Genomic DNA, 11,670 nt, shown 5'->3' on the forward strand with positions numbered 1-11,670 from the left:
AAAGTAGCATAGAATTTTAGCCTTGTAAGTATACTGATAAATATGTCAGGCTAATAAAAAATGTTCTTGTTGTAACTATCTATAGGGATCTTTTCTTTTTTTAAAAAAAATACATTTCTGCTGAAACACTGGACAAAAAATTCATAGACAGTCATTTTGGTGTCACCGTCTCTGACAGTGTCACCCAGTGTAGTCTGCACACTCCCTGCTCCTACCTGCCTAATGATGCTGCTGTAGGGGAAGAAAGTTGAGAGGTCATATAGACTCAAAGGCTGGAACTACCAGAGTGGGTTAGTGAATAGAAGACACCACTCTGCAGAGTGAAAAAGAGGAAGAAAAGCCAACACTCATAGAGAAATGAGGTCATGCGCCAGTGAGAGACGGAGTAGCAGAAGGAGGAGGCAAAGAGAGGAAGCGAAGTGAGGAGTAAGAGTCATGGTAGTGATGGGAGAGCACGCAGGAGAGGCACTTTCTGTGAGGAGCTGCTTTACACACCCCACTGCTTTTCTGAGTGGTTTTCCTGCATCATTTAAAATTACTTAAGCTATTTGTAGTGGATATGATTTCTTGCACCATGTTTCCCACCAAGGCACTTCTTTACTAACCCTTCAAGTTTTCCCTGAGTGATCATATCCACCTTTTAAAAATCAGTAGAAACAAGTTTATTTCAATCAAAGTAATGCATACAGATGGGTTTTGGGGGTGTTGGTTTTCAAACCAAAGGCTTATAATGGTAACCAAAAGTTCTCTTGCCCACTCCTTCCTACTTCCCAGAGACCACCACTCTGAGATGTTTCTTAGGTGTTTATCTCATTCATTTAAAAGAATACATTTATCCTTAAGCTTCTTGAGAATTGTTTTTAAACATCATATACTAATGTCATCATAGCTGAGACTTTATTCTTTCCTAAAGCATTCTCCAACCCCAGTATAGTGATGAATTCCAATTTATATTTCCATCTCTAACTTGTCCTTTGTTCTTGTTATTAGGTACCGCCTAGTTGCTTCCGATTCATAGTGACCCTCTGTACAACAGTCCTGCACCATCCCCACAATTGTTCTCAGGTTGGAGCCCATTATTACAACCACTATGTCAATTCATCTCATTGAGAGCCTTCCTTTTTTGCTCTCTGCCCCACTGCTTTGCCAAGCATGAGGTCCTTCTTCAGGGACTGGTCTCTCCTGACAGCATGTCCAAAGTACATGAGAAGTCTCACCATCCTTGCTTCTAAGGAGCATTCTGACTGTATTTCTTCCAAGACTGATTTGCTTATTCTTTTGGCAGTCTGTGATACTTTTAATATTGTTTACCAGTACTATAATTCAAATGCATCAATTCTTCTTTGCTATTCTTTCTTTATTCAATGTCCAACTTTCACATGCAAATGAGGCAATTGAAAAGGCCATGGCTTGAGTCAGGTGCACCTTAGTCCTCAAAGTAACCTTCTTGCTTTTCAACACTTTAAAGAGGTCTTGTGAAGCAGATTTACCTGGTGCAATAGAGCTTCCGATAGATAGTATTACCCAAATGGTTACTGGACATTTACATGTAGATGTTTAGCTCAGTGTAGCCAGAAATGTATTAAAATGCTTTTCCCTTCCTAACCCCCCCAGACTTCTTTTGGATGTTATGCTGGCCCTTCCCTCAGTGAATGTCATCACACAAACTGTTCATTGGAACATACTATTTGGATTCGTTATACTAGTACTGCTCTAACAGAAATACCACCAATGGATGGCTGTAGCAAACATAAATTTACCGTATATACTCAAGTTTAAGCCAACCCGAACATCAGCCAAGGCACGTAATTTTGCCACAAAAACAGTATTAAAAAGGTGCTGTAAAACTCGGTTTATACACAAGTATATATGGTACTCTTTCACAGTTTAAGAGGCCAGAAGTCTAAATTCAGGGCATGAATTTGTGTTGGCTCTAACCCAAGACCTCTGGTCCTTACATCTATGGGCCCAGTGTTCCTTGGAGATCTTGATGTGTCTTGGCAGCAATCTTCCCCAGGGTCTAGTAGATTCTCAGTGCAGGGACTCTATGCCCAAGGGAGACTTTCTGCTCCAAGCTCTTCTTTCTTGGGGGCACCAAAGGCCTCTCTTAGCTCACTTCTCCCTTTTTTATCTCTTCTCAGATAAAAGGTGATGTTGGTCACACCCTCAAGGAAACACCCCTTACATCAGATCAGGACAATGACCTGTTTAAGGGTGTTACATCACATACAAATCTCCTTACATTAGATAGGCTGCACACATCATTGTTAGGCATGATAACATCAATGTATAACTGCCAAATCACATCATTGCATAACTGACAAGATATGAAGAATGATGGCTTAGCCAAGTGAAGTGGGCTTGGGAGGCGGGGGAGGGATGTGCTACATAATTCAATACATGACACCATCTAAAGCAGTGGTTCTCAACTTTCCCAATGCCGCAACCCTTTAATACAGTTCCTCATGTTGTGGTGACCCCCCCAATCATAAAATTATTTTCATTGCTACTTTATCACTGTAATTGTGCTACTCTTATGAATTGAGCGACCCCTGTGCAAGGATCATTTGACCTCCAAAGGGGTCTGACCCATAGGTTGAGAACCACTGATCTAAAGGCTCACCAAGACTTCCTGATTGTATTTCCTAAAATATTTACTTAATTTTCTCTTCTCTTCTTACTCTCACTGTCCTAGTTCAGATCTTCATTATCAGTTACGTAATCGAATCATTTATAACAGCCTCCTTCTAACTTGTCTCTCTGCTTCCATCTTTTCCTTCCAATAGTCTGTTGTAAATAGTCAGATATCTTTCAATGAATATCAGTAGTCTCCAATGATTAGAGAGAGTTGTGGTTTGTAGTCTTCATTCATCATAATCTTTCTAGCAGGTGGCAGAGTCTAATGAAAATAAGACTTAGACATAATTTAGCCAAGCGTTTGCTTAAGGGGCTCTAGGGAACCCGGGGAGTGTGGTTGGCTATGCATCAGGCTAGTAACTGAAAGGTCAGCAGTTCAAAATCACCAACTACTCCAAGGAAGAGAGATGAGGCTTTGTACTCCTGTCAAGAGTTACAGTCTCACAATCTCACAGAGGTAGTTCTACTCTGCCCTATGGGTTCGCTATGAGTCAAAATTGACTTGATAGCAATGAGGTTGGTAATATGCACAGTTAAGCAATTGACTGCTAATGGAAAAGTTGAGGGTTCAAATCCACCAGTGGCTTTATGGGGAAAAGATGTGGAAGTCTGCTCTCATAAAGATTATAGCCAAGAAAACACTATGGAATGTTTTCTACTCTATCATGTGGGGTCATTATGGGTGGAAAGTGACTCAACAGATTCTAACATCAGCAAGCATTTATTGTTATTAGGTGCCGTTGAGTTGGTTCCAACTCACAGTAACATTATGTACAACTGAACAAAGCATTGTTCTGTCCTGTGCCATCCTCACAATTGTTATGTTTCAGTCCACCAATGCAGTCACTGTATTAATCCATCTCTTTGAAGAGCTTGCTCTTTTTTCTGGCCATCTCCTATACCAAGCATGATGTCCTTCTCCAGGGACTGGACTCTCCTGACAGCATGTCCAAAGTACCAGAGATGAAGCCTTGCCATCTTTGCCTCTAGGGAGCACTCTGGCCATACTTCTTCCAAGACACTTTTGTTTGTTCTTCTGGCAGTCCATGGTACTTTCTATATTCGTTGACAGCACTTTAATTCAAATTCTTCTTTGGTCTTCCTTATTCAATGTCCAACTTTCACATGCTTATGAAACAATGGAGAATACCATGTCCTGAGCCAGGCTCATCTTAGTCCTCAAAGGAAACTTTTTGCTTTTCAGCACTATAGAGAGCTCTTGTGCAAAAGATTTGCCCAATGCAATGTGTTGTTTGATATCTTGACTACTGCTTCCACGAGCATTGATTGTGGACCTAAACAAAACAAAATCCTTGACAATTTACATCCTATTCTCCATTTACCATGATGTTACCTACGGGTCCAGTTGTGAGGATCTGGGTCTTCTTTACTTTGAGTTATGCTGCATATTGAAGGCTGTAATCCTTGCTCTTCATCAACAAGTGCTTCTAATCCTCCTCACTTTCAGCAAGCAAGGTTGCTGAAGTGTCATTTGCATATTGCAGGGTGTTAATAAGTCTTCCTCCAGTCCTGATGTCATAGTTTTCTTCATATAATCCAGCGTCTATAATAATTTGCTTAACATAATTATTGAATAAGTATGATGAGAAAATACAACACTGACACACACCGTTCTTGATTTTAAACAATTCAGTGTAATTTGGCATATAATTAACATATCTGCAATTGAATAGGTTAATAATTTTAATCATCATCACAATCAATTTAGAACATTTTCTTCTTCTTGTACTAATTGTTATTAGCTCTGCATTTACCCAAAACGTCCCCTGCAATACCCCCAAGAACCCATTAATCGTGTTCCTGTCTCTATATATTTACCTATCCTGGATTTGATATATAGGAAAAAAGTCCCCCCCAAAAAAGATAAAACTAACCACACTAACAAAATGAAAGAGAAGAACTTTAATTAAAAAGAAAGTAAGAAAATATTAAAAAACTAGAGAAAATTTAAGATGGATCAGAAGGGAGATTTTAGCCTAACTACAACTGCAAAAATCTACTTTCCAATGCATTCTTCATGATAGCAAAGGCTATTCACATTTCTGGCCCCTGGTTTATGATTAGAGGGCATTTACTAGAGCCTTAATCCACGTGTATTTTCTCCTTACTTCTTTTAGAAAACTGAAACAACTTTAAAATGGGTCTAAAGGGAGATCAAATAATAGGATATTACATTTTAAACTAATTTCATTTGACATAATCAAATTTACAGTGCTATCCATCTGATGACAAGTTTGTTCATACCCTTAGATTGTGATCAGAGGTGAGTCACTGGAGGCTTAACCCCTGTGAGGACCCTGCTAATGGATTTTGGACTTATATTGTCATCCATAGCCTTCTGCATGCCAGGTGTTCACAATTTAAGCTCTGATACTCTTCCCTCCTTCTGAATTGGATTTTATTGTTTGCAATCCTTGGATCACACAGGCTGGTGTACTTCTTCCATGTGGACTTAGTTGATGCTTCACTTAGATGGCCATTTGTTTGGGGACAAGTTTTTTAAACCTCAGGCATTATTTTTCTGATAACTGGGCACCAGCTAGTTTCTCCACCACACTTTGCTATAGACCTCATATCTTCAGCGATCTCTTCACGCGGGCAAGCATCAAGCAGGAACATATCACAAGAACTAGTTGCTCTTAGATTGGGGCTAGAATTAAGTGCATGCAATCCATGAGTTGTCAACTTGTACAGATTAATCTTTTAAATGACTGGACACTATTCACACAAAACATTTGGGGTTGGTGATAGGATAAAACTTTCAATAACATTCATTAACACAGGCAGATCCATGTCTACCAGATTAATACACATCACAATAAAGCAAGGATGGCATTAAAACAGTAAATATATGGTAGTCCTGGGTCACAATTTATTGGGTGCCCTCAAGGCAAACAAAAGTCCAGGTTCTATACACTTGGGATAGCAGTCGTCCATTTACTTCATCTTATTCTTAGGGAGTTTCAGCCTTAAATCCAAAGGCTACATGTAAGTTTCAGGTCAAGTTCAGTTCACTTAGTGAGATTTCCACATCGGGTCCCTCTGCTGTGGTCTATAAGCCTTGAAAGAACAGAATCTAATATCCCAGGAGTCTATAGCACAAGGCTTGGGTCACCAAGGGCTGCATGGAAACTAGGTACAAAATGTCCAATTAGGAACCTAGTACTAGGCATATTCACATGTATTTAAGGCATCTTGATTGGAGGAAGGCTTACTGGAGATGTGCAGACGACACAACCTTGTTTGCCGAAAGTGAGGAAGACTTGAAGCACTTGCTGATGTAAATCAAGGATTGCAACCTTCAGTATGGATTATGGCCCAATATAAATAAGAGCAAAATCCTTACAACTGGACCAAGAGGCATCATCATAATAAATGGAGAATATGTTGAAGTTGTCAAGGATTTTGTCTTGCTTGGATCACAATTAATGCTCATGGAAGCAGCAGTCAGGAGAGCAAGAGATGCATTTCTTCAGGTAAATCTGCTGAACAAGACTTCTTCCGGGCATTGAAAAGCAAGGATGTTACTTTGAGGACTAAGGTGGCTTGACCACAAGTCATGCTACTTGCAATTGCCTCATATGCATGTGAAAGTGAAGAATTGATGCATTTCAATTCTGGTGTTGGAGAAGAACATTGAAAGTACCATGGACCTTTAAAAGGAACATTGATCTGTCTTGGGAAAAGTACAGCCAGAATTCTCCTTAGAAACAAGGGTGGTGAGATTTCATCTTACATATTTTGGACATGTTGTCAGGAGATACCAGACCCTGGAGAAGGACATCATGCTTGGTAAAATTGAGGGGCAGGGAAAATAAGCAAGGCCTTCAACAAGATGGATTGACACAGTGGCTGAAATAAATTGGGCTCAGGACTAGGAACAGTTGTGACGATGATTCAGAACCCAGAAGTGTTTTCTTCTGTTGTGTATGGGATCACTATAGGTTGGAATTAATTCGATGGCACCTTACAACAACAACCACCAGGCATATGATCCCCTGGGGTTTCCTACAAGTATTGGTAAGCATTGTTTTGTTTTGTTTTTGTTTGTTTGTTTGTGATGGGAGGTTGCTCTTCACCATCTTCCTACCAACAGAATAGTAATCACCTTCTCCAAGACATACATCCCATCTTGACTTGAATTTCCAGTAAGGTTTGCTTAACACTCTGGTATGAGTATCTGTTGATTTGAAGTAACCTTAGCAGAGTTTTATATGGCTGCAACTGAATTGTCTTCTCCTTCTCTGCATGCGCCCACCCCACCGCATATTGAAACACTGACCCCTGCTTAGGCAAGGTCTCCTCTGTTGAAGTGGTTTTAAGATGTACATATAGAGGGGGTGATAATAGGGTTCATGGAGGTTAGACAGGCTCTCTACCTCGTTGCTTAGTAGACTTGATTAGAATATTACATGACCTGGAAGCAGAAGCCTGTCTTCGTCTTACTGGTTATCCTTATAGTATGGACTCATACAATATTTATTCTTTTGTGATTGACTAACCTCACTTGGCATAATGGTTTCCAAGTCAATCCATGTTATGAGATATTTTATTGTTTCATCACTATTTTTTAGGGATGCGTAGTATTCCATTGTTTGTATGTAAAGAGTTTCTTTATTCGCTATTCTACAGATGGGCCTTTGGGCTATTTCCAGCTTCTTGCTCTTGTGAACTGTGCTGCAGTGAACATGGGAGAGCATACATATGTTCATGTATTATCTCTTATTTCTTTGGGGTAAATGTCCAGCCAAGGTATTGCTAGGTTGTATGCTATTTCTGTTGCCAGTTGATATAGGTATCACCATATCACTTTCCACAATGATTAGTCTGGGTAGACTAGAGAAGCAAATTCATAGATACTTACATGTGTATAAGAAAGAGCTTTATATATAAGAGCAATTGAACATTGAGAAAATATCCCAGTCCAGTCCAGATCAAGTCCATAAGTCCGGTATTAGCCCATGTGTCTGATACCAATCTATAAAGTCCTCTTCAGACTCACAAAACACATGAGATGATGCCAAATTCAAGAAGATCACAGGCCAGTGGGTGGGAAGCCTTGTTGGTCCAGTGACCTTGTAAGCATCTCAGCACTGGCAGGGGTCTCCATGTCGCTTCTCCAGCTCCAGAGGTCTGGCTCCATCAGCCTCTTTCCATGTGCCTTCTCCACAAGAATGTCTCACAGAGAGTCTGCAGAGAGAGTGTGTCTCCTGCCTCTGAGGAGGAAATACCAGAGTTCCCAGAATCCTCAGGAGGAGGCGATGGCCACACAGAGGCCTCATTGGCTATGACCTAATTGACAGGTAAACTCCACCCCTTCACTTGTAATCCTCTCAAATTGACAACAGATTATATAACTACCACAGACCACCCCTTGTCAATTTGACACTTTCACACAACTATTTAGCCATATATAATTTTCAAGCAAAGAATAATAAAATAATATCTGTACCTGATAGGATAAAATGCATACAATTAAAAAATGCACCAGCTTCATTGAAATATAACATTCCAGCAGTAAACAAAACAAAAATATTCTATACTTATGTAAACACCTACACCTTAATTCTATAATCCTGTGAATATATCCCCCTACCTATGAAAGTTTGTAAGCCAACCACTTCATGCCTTTATCCCCCCATTTGGGGTATCCAATTTCGATACTCCCCACTTACATCAACCCAGTGCTCTGAGGAGACAATCATATTCTTTGATGTGAAGAATCTTCATTCCAGTTGGAACCATGTGAAATCCACATCCATAAGCAAAGTCAAATCAGGACAGGCCATCCATAAAGTCAGCAGCAATATTCACCAGTTCACAGGCTCAAATAACTTCTCTTCATCTGGTCGGGTTCTGGTGCTGGCTCACCTAGCCTCACCAGCGTGCCCATTGGTCACCTTGCCTTTAGACCATGGGCTAGTCACAAATTTTCAATAATCCTAGCCCCCTGGTGATAGGTCATTTACTTCAGACCACTCAACCTGCTCTCTTCTTCCCCTCTAGTACCTGTAAACCAAGGGTATCCGTGGCCAGACTCAACCCATCTCTCTATTGCTGTTTTTCTCCTACATCCTGATCTCAACAAGTGTATCCAGGTGGTCACCTAGCAAATATGTCAGGCTACCACAGGCTCCCTTTAATGATCAGTCCTAGAGTTTTCTTCATGGTTCCAGATTTTTTCCTGCTTCTAACAAAAACCACTAGTTCAAAATTCAAATATCCAAAGTGTTCCTTTTTTCCCCTTCAATCTTTCAACAATAGCCCCTTAGGCAAAACTCTCCGAATACAAACATCCTGAGTACTCCAAAGCACATTGGTCGAGCTTATCTTTTCAGAGCCTTTGCAGGCATGTCCTAACCCATTTAAAGATCAAATTTTAATGGCTCAAGGCAAGTGGGCTTACAAGTTCTCTATTTTCATACTTCCCAATAATCATTTATATCAATAATAAGCAGAGATCAGTATAAACAAAGTAGAATCAGATACTAAACTCAATTCTTAAAACAGTCAAGGTCAACACCTATTTAGCTTATCTTAATCCTTATCTAACCTATTCTATTGATACAAAAATATGGGATAAGGCCTCTGAGAGTATCAAGCCAGATCCAGGCTTTCTGTCAACCATTTTCTCTAACCACCATGGTCTCTGAGAAATTCAAGGGGCGATCTCTACCCCCGAGCACAAAATATATCTTAACAACATACATTTTTCCCATTTCACACAGAAATAATCAAAGACTACACTCAAACAAAATAATCAAAACTTTAACTTTCCATAAACTTTCCAGAAAACAACCCAGCAAACCATATGGCCATATCTGACTTCTGGATAACCAAAGAAGAAACACTACCATGAGACAAAGGTCAAATACATATCCACTTTCCATCTTTATGATTTATTTCTCTAGTACCCCACTCCCAAGGTACCATAATGTGTTAGTCTGGTTACACTAGAAAAACACATTCATAGACACTCACATGTATTTATGAAAGAGCTTTATATACAAGAGCAATTGAATATTGAGAAAGCATTGCAGCCCAGTCCAGATCAAGTCCATAGGTCCGGTATTAGCCCATGTGTCTGATACCAATCTATGAAGTCCTCTTCAGACTCACAAAACACATGCAATGATGCTGAATGCAGGAGCAGTGGGTTTGGAAGTCTTGTGGATCCAGTGGCCTTGTAAGGATCTCAGCACTGGCAGGGGTCTCCATGTGGCTTCTCCATCTCCAGAGGTCTGGCTCCATCAGCATCTCTCCATGTGTCTTCTCCACAGGGATGTCTTGCAGGGAGTCTGCAGAGAGAGTGTGTCTCCTGCCTCTGAGGAGGAAATACCAGAGTTCCCAGAATCCTCAGGAGAAGGCCATGCCCACACAGAGACCTCATTGGCTATGACCTAATTGACAGGTAAACTCCACCCCTTCACTTGTAATCCTCTCAAATTGACAACAGATTATATAACTACCACATATAGCAACCATCATTTTTAATGCTTTGAAGTGAGTCTTGTTATCCTAGGTCATCTTCAGGATGAAAGATCCCCATTTTGTTTCTTTTTCTTGAACAAGGCTTCGGAACATCCTCATTAGATAACTTACCATTTAAAAAAAAATAAAACTCCTATTCAAATTTGGATCCCAGAATCCTGGAGGTTTAAACCTCTCTGCTTTGAATTTCACTTGTCAAATGGATGGAAACTAGTTACCTGACATGACCAAGTCACCTTTAGATAGTGTTTTGATAGAATTTGTATGAAGCATAAATGAAATGCCCATATAAAACCCAGTACTTGCTTGGACAAATACCAAAGAGGAGCAGTAGGTGCTACCTGAAGAGGTCAAAAGCTCACTTTTTGTCACCTCTGGGTAACGGTTCTTGCCAGCATTTGTGGGCCCAGTGTTCCCTAGAGAGCTCCATGGGTCTTGACATCAGTCTCGCCGGAGTCTAGGCCTGTGGTTCTCAACCTTCCTCATGTTTCTCATGTTGCGGTTACCCTCCAACCATAAAATTATTTTCTTTGCTTCTTCATAATTGTAATTTTGCAGCTGTTAGGAATCGTAATGTAAATATCTGATATGCGGGATATAATTTCATTGTTACAAATTGAACTTCATTTAAAGCCTAGCGATTAGTCACAAAACAATATGTAATTATAAATTGTGAAATATTTATTTCTAATGACAAATAAATGAAATTTTGTCTTGAAGCATGGTGTAGCATGGGTAAGTCTTCACCCTGGCTACTCGTATGTGGGTGTATCTGCATGTGGGAGGACCCGCCTGGAGGCGGATACAGGAATGGTGTCTCAGTTCCTAAGATCATCAGAAATATATGTTTTCTGATGGTCTTAGGTGACACCTGTGAAAGAGTCGTTCAACCCCCAAAGGGGTCATGACCCACAAGTTGAGAACTGCTGGTCTAGGGGATTCTCAAGAAAGGATCCCTGTGGGGAGAAGGAGAGGGTGCCCCACAAATCATCACAAGTCCAGTAGGCGCAATTGTACAGCAATAATAAGTAAAGATTATAGTAAAGTCATAGAAAGCATGAAAGGTAGAAGAGAGAGTCAAGTAATTCAGTCAGACACAATTCATGGTAGCATTGCTCGCCTCAGCCCCGCTTGATGGTCCAAGTAGGGGGAGCCCAGTCATGAGAGCAGGAGAGGCCTCCAGTCCCGAGAGCAGGAGAGAGCCCCCAGGCCCAAGAACTGGGGAGAGCTTTGGGCCTGAAGACTGGGGAGAGCTCCCAGGCCGCAGGGACCGAGGAGAGCTTTTTCTTTATTGCTAACCAAGTGTTATATCACGTTAGGGGGATATGATTACAGAATCACACGTCACAGAAAGGGGCAGTACAATAGGCATACACATTGTAGGAAGGGGATCTATGATAGGCATAAGCATAACAGGAAGGGGATGAGCTAGGGGTGTGCCCATAGGAATGGGAAGGTCTAGGGGTATACATGTGACAAGATGGGCAGACCCTAGATTCATGATGGCAGCCTAACCTTGGT

The sequence above is a fragment of the Echinops telfairi genome, unplaced genomic scaffold (genome assembly GCF_000313985.2).
Source record: "Echinops telfairi isolate 266 unplaced genomic scaffold, ASM31398v2 ScPeMD7_7427;HRSCAF=8465, whole genome shotgun sequence".
NCBI classification, from domain to species: Eukaryota; Metazoa; Chordata; class Mammalia; order Afrosoricida; family Tenrecidae; genus Echinops; species Echinops telfairi.